Source organism: Melanerpes formicivorus, unplaced genomic scaffold (assembly GCF_026170545.1).
Source record: "Melanerpes formicivorus ecotype bairdi unplaced genomic scaffold, bMelFor1.0.p_v2 SCAF_2081, whole genome shotgun sequence".
NCBI lineage: Eukaryota > Metazoa > Chordata > Aves > Piciformes > Picidae > Melanerpes > Melanerpes formicivorus.
This window is the reverse complement of record NW_027144432.1, coordinates 2371-8316: the sequence shown is the minus strand read 5'-3', so window position 1 is coordinate 8316 and position 5946 is coordinate 2371. Positions and strand designations below refer to the sequence as shown.

The window sequence follows — 5946 nt, the reverse complement described above, 5'->3', positions numbered from 1 at the left end:
CCTTCTAACAGCAAATCCTACACCTGCTCAGGACATTCCCCTCACTGGCTTTGCAAAGCAACACATCCTTTTCGATCTGGGACTGGGGAGAAGGGCCAGGCTCCCCTCTCAGCTTCACAGATGAAGCCAAAAAGAAAATTTGTTCCTCTGTGTTCATGGTTTAATAGCCATGTGAATTTACACAATGCTCTGGCTTTGCCTATCTTGCTGCTGAAAATGGGTGTAGAGGCCTCTGGGAAGGTTGCAGTGCTTGCAGAACCACAACACTCTCTCAAATTTGAGCCATGCCACCCTCCTTCAAAAATGTTATGGTTAACCTACAGCAAAATGAGACTTCACTCTCCTAAATCAGTTCACCCCACTGCTACTCTAAGGGACCATTTGCCAACTGAACCTGTAGCAGGAAATGTTGAAGGGAACCTGGGGGTGCTGATTGACAGCTGCCTAAACATGAGCCAGCCATGTGTTCAGGTGGTCAAGAAAGCCAATGGCATCCTGGCCTGCATCAGGAACAGTGTGGCCAGCAGGAGCAGGGAAGTCATTGTGCCCCTGGACTCTGCACTAGTTAGGCCACACCTTGAGTCCTGTGTCCAGTTCTGGGCCCCTCAGTTTAAGAAGGACATTGAGACACTTGAATGTGTCCAGAGAAGGGCAACGAGGATGGGGAGAGGTCTGGAACACAAGCCCTATGAGGAGAGGCTGAGGGAGCTGGGGTTGTTAGCCTGGAGAAGAGGAGGCTCAGGGGTGACCTCATTGCTCTCTACAACTACCTGAAGGGAGGTTGTAGCCAGGAAGGAGTTGGTCTCTTCTCCCAGGCAACCAGCACCAGAATAAAAGGACACAGTCTCAAGCTGTGTCAGGGGAAGTTTAGACTCGAGGTGAGGAGAAAGTTCTTCACTGAGAGAGTCATTCACCATTGGAATGTGCTGCCCAGGGAGGTGGTGGAGTCATCATCTCTGGAGGTGTTCAAGAGGGGGATTGGACGTGGCACTTGGTGCCATGGTCTAGTCATGAGGTCTGTGGTGACAGGGTGGACTTGATGATCTTTGAGGTCTCTCCAACCTTGGTGATTCTGTGATATCCTGTGAATGTTTCCTCTTCAGAGAAACACCCCCATCACCTTACATTGCCCTCCTGCCTGAAAGAAGGAAAAAACCCACACAACCACCTCAAAGCTGTTCCAGACTGATTAAAAGGTATCCAGTTCAGAATTTCATCTTCTTCCCAATCATTAATGCAACCAGAAAAAAGCATCTGGTGTGTAACAAGAACCAGATGTTTTGGTCAATTGCTAGGAAATCTGAAGCAGGAAGATGGATTTGCATCATCCTGGTGTTCCCATTAGCACAAACACAGAAGGTAGATCCAATCCATCCTAATGCCCCCAGGCAACTGGCTAGTAGCTGTGACAGGCACAGACACATCCTTCTCCAGACCCAGACACACTTAAAGACAACAGACCAAGGGGACACAATATCTGAACCACTCAGGCAACTGCTCACGAGCCTGCTTCAGTCAAAATAAGACCTGGAGTTCAAATGAGCTCAGCTCACTCGGTCTGAGCAGATTAAAGAGCAATTGCAATGAGCAGCTCTGACAGCAGATCCAAGTGTAATGCCTGCAGCAACCAGAGGCAAGCTCACATAATGACATCACCAGTGCTCAATGCATATGGAAAGAATCAGGTTCCCCATAAAAATACAGGTTCACCTTCCACTCTTTCAGCGTAGCACTGACAGCCAGGAAGTCTTTTTAAGAGTGGTAGACTGCTCTGGACCCAAGGGTCTGGTATCAGAAATATCCAGACACTTAAGTATTTTCTTGGTGCTATAGGATCTCTGTATTTTTTAAACCCATGGGCCTGAATGTCTGACCTCCCAACTAGTACTTTGTGCAGAAGGGTTATTTAAAAGCTAGCTGTTGCATAGGGTTTGAAACAGCTGTTGTTGTTCAGCTCTGCACCAATCACAGTATCACCAAGGTTGGAAGAGACCTCAAATTGTCATCGAGTCCAACCTGTCACCACAGACCCTCATGACTAGACCATGGCACCAAGTGCCACCAAGTCAGCATTTAACTTGTACTGAAGCAAATCTGAGTAAGTTTGACCAATTTTATTGTTTCCCTGACTATATTCAGTTTACCTTGTACAAAATGACCCTTGTTTAACGGATTTGAAAGAAAAAATAGGAAGTTCCCATGAAGCCAGAATAACACATTTTTCCTATCAGGACCCTCCTCAGGTATTTTCAAGCTTGATGTTTTCAGTGAGAACTTAATTTGTCCTTATGTTTCAGAGTTCACAGGTTTATAGAGAAGAGGAGAGGGAGGGAGGAGAGGGAGGGGAGAGGGAGGGGAGAGGGAGGGGAAGAGAGGAGAGGGGAAGAGAGGAGAGGGGGAAGAGAGGGAGAGGGGAAGAGAGGAGAGGGGAAGAGAGGAGAGGGGAAGAGAGGAGAGGGGAAGAGAGGAGAGGGGAAGAGAGGAGAGGGGAAGAGAGGAGAGGGGAAGAGAGGAGAGGGGAAGAGAGGAGAGGGGAAGAGAGGAGAGGGGAAGAGAGGAGAGGGGAAGAGAGGAGAGGGGAAGAGAGGAGAGGGGAAGAGAGGAGAGGGGAAGAGAGAGGAGAGGGGAAGAGAGGAGAGGGGAAGAGAGGAGAGGGGAAGAGAGGAGAGGGGAAGAGAGGAGAGGGGAAGAGAGGAGAGGGGAAGAGAGGAGAGGGGGAAGAGAGGAGAGGGGAAGAGAGGAGAGGGGAGGGGAGGAGACTCGAGGAGAGGAGAGAGAAGAGAAGAGAGAGGAGAGGAGACTCGAGGAGAGAGGAGAGGAGAGGAGACTCGAGGAGAGGAGAGGAGACTCGAGGAGACTCGAGGAGAGGAGAAGAGAAGAGAGGAGAAGAGAGGAGAAGAGAAGAGAAGAGAAGAGAAGAGAAGAGAAGAGAAGAGAAGAGAAGAGAAGAGAAGAGAAGAGAAGAGAAGAGAAGAGAAGAGAAGAGAAGAGAAGAGAAGAGAAGAGAAGAGAAAGAGAAGAGAAGAGAAGAGAAGAGAAGAGAAGAGAAGAGAAGAGAAGAGAAGAGAAGAGAAGAGAAGAGAAGAGAGGGGAGGAGAGGAGAGGGGAGGGGAGGAGAGGGGAGGGGAGGTTCGGAGAGGGAGAGACCTTCAAGATCATCGCTTTTCAGACACCTGGATTCCAGTTTAGGGTTTATTTGCATACAAAAATATATTATAATGGGGGGAGTGGGGGGAGTGGGAAAAGCATTAAAAGTTCTCAACTATATAAAATTACAAATATATTTTCATAAAAGCAACTTTAAATTAAAATCTGAGCTATATTTTGGAGCAAAATACAGCTGCAATGCTTCAGTTCTTATTCCAACCGCTGCAGAACAACAGAAATGATGTCGCCAGTTAAATGCTTGCAGGAGTTCACAAAGGTTATGTTCAGAAGGTGAGCATCTTGGGTAGCAGAGTTATCAGACAAGGGCAGCAGGTTCTCAGTGACTGATGTCACTTATCCTTCAGAAGACATTCCATGGGCAAGCATAAGAGCAAAGGTTCATTTCACATGTCTGGAAATAAAAAACCCAAGAAAGATCGTTAAGTTCTATACTAAATAATACTGCAGGTTGTCAACATACCTGGCACCCCACACCCAGCCTGCTAGACTGCCTGCCTGGCCAGAATTATGCCTCTAGTTATCATGAGAGCCAAAATGTTTGCATGTAAAAAAATAACATTTAAAGGTAATTACTGTTCTAAAGGTTGCATTAGACTTGAAAAGACCTGAGAAGGGAAGGGAAGGGAAGGGAAGGGAAGGGAAGGGAAGGGAAGGGAAGGAAGGGAAAGGGAAGGAGGGAAGGGGAAGGGAAGGGAAGGGACAGGGAAGGGAAGGGAAGGGAAGGGAAGGGAAGGGAAGGGAAGGGAAGGGAAGGGAAGGGAAGGGAAGGGAAGGGAAGGGAAGGGAAGGGAAGGGAAGGGAAGGAAGGGAAGGAAGGGAAGGGAAGGGAAGGGAAGGGAAGGGAAGGAAGGGAAGGGAAGGGAAGGGAAAGGGAAGGGAAGGGACCAGACCAGGCTGAAAAAGACCTTCGAGATAATCAAGTCCAACCTATCACCCAACACCATCTAATCAACTAAACCATGGCACCAAGCACCCCATACAGTCTCTTCTTAAACACCTCCAGTGATGGGGGACTCCACCACCTCCCTGGGCAGCACATTCCAGTGGCCAATCTCTCTTTCTGGGAAGAAGTTCTTCCTAACATCCAGCCTAAACTTCCCATGGCACAGCTTGAGACTGTGTCCTCTTGTTCTGCTGCTGGTTGCCTGGGAGAAGAGACCAACCCCCACCTGGCTACAACCTCCCTTCAGGGAGTTGTAGACAGCAAGAAGGTCTCCCCTGAGCCTCCTCTTCTCCAGGCTAAACAACCCCAGCTCCCTCAGCCTCTCCTCATAGGGTTTGTGCTCCAAACCCCTCCCCCAGATTTGTTGCCCTTCTCTGGACACATTCAAGTGTCTCAATGTCCTTCTTAAACTGAGGGGGCCCACAGTGGACACAGGACTCAAGGTGTGATCTAACCAGTGCTGAGTCCAGGGGCACAATGACTTCCCTGCTCCTGCTGGCCACACTATTCCTGACCCAGTCCAGGACACCATTGGCCTTCTTGGCCACCTGGGCACACTGCTGCTCATGTCCAGCCTACTGTCAACCAGTACCCCCCCAGGTTCCTTTCTGTTTGGCTGCTCTCCAGCCACTCTGACCCCAGCCTGTAGCTCTGCATGGGGTTGTTGTGGCCAAAGTGCAGCACCTGGCACTTGGACTTGTTGAATGCTATCCTGTTGGACTCTGCCCATCTGTCCAGTCAGTCAAGATCCCTCTGCAGAGCCCTTTACCCTCTAACAGATCAACACCTGGTCCCAGCTTGGTGTTGTCTGCAAATTTACTGATGATGGACTCAATCCCCTCATCCAGATCATCAATAAAGGTATTGAACAGGATGGGGCCCAGCACTGATCCCTGGGGCACACCGCTACTGACTGGCTGCCAGCTGGATGTGGCACCATTCACCACCACTCTCTGGGCTCGGCCCTTCAGCCAGTTCCTTACCCAGCACAGAGTGCTGCTGTCCCAAGCCACGTAATGAGGCATAGCACTAACAAACTAAAAGTTAGGTTACACAAGACTGTCACTACCCTACCCCCTTTCCCCAGTGCATTGACTTCCATCATTCTTTGACAATACCAAGTGAGATGCAGCCTGCTAATAAAATCCTACTTACTTGCTAGTGTCCTGTCAAGATCAGCAATGAAGTCCTCCAGTTCCTTTGTGTCTCCAAGCTTTGCTGCAAAACAAGAGTCAAGGCTGCTCAGAAGGTACACTGGAACCACACCATCCCCCCAAATCAGTTTCAGTGGTATCAAACATGCCGTGGATTGCTTTCATGAAAGTTAAACAGGGTTGCTGCAGCACCCAAATGCATTGGTAGAAAACAGGAGAGGACTGAATAAACATTCTGGTCGTCTTAATTTTGCATTTGACAGAAGCAAAGCAAATAAATCCTCTCTTTAGTTTCCTAAAGCAGAGGTTGAAGTTGGGGGGGGGGGGGAGGGGGAAGCTCTATATCAACTCATTTGTGTCCTTGCTACTACAGGAGTCTTCCTTACTGCCTCTGTACAGATACTGCATCCATGGCCCTCATGAAACCACACCCAGTTAGCTCCCAGTCCTATCCAAATCTAATGCTCTTAATTTCAGTACCACTGCTCTGCTGTGAGGTCAGGTCCTTTGATCTTGACCCAATACACTGCAAACTTGGGCCCAAACAGCCACACAAATTTCCACTCCTGAGAGCACCATTGCTTCCACTCAATCTAGCTTTACTGCAAGTAGCTCCCTTATCTTACTTTTGTGGTCTCTTCCAAGCCAGTTCCAATTCCACTTCTGTCCTGTCTTATCAGG

At 48.9% G+C, this 5946-nt stretch overlaps 1 long non-coding RNA gene across 1 annotated transcript; it reads right to left on the bottom strand.

The window, feature by feature from the left end:
* Window positions 1-3178: 3178 nt before the first annotated feature.
* LOC137461414 (uncharacterized) lies at window positions 3179-5572 on the bottom strand. The gene is made up of 2 exons (XR_010993370.1): window positions 5267-5572; window positions 3179-3559 (listed from the first exon to the last, which is right to left on the bottom strand). It is a non-coding gene; the product is annotated as an uncharacterized lncRNA (long non-coding RNA).
* Window positions 5573-5946: the final 374 nt, after the last annotated feature.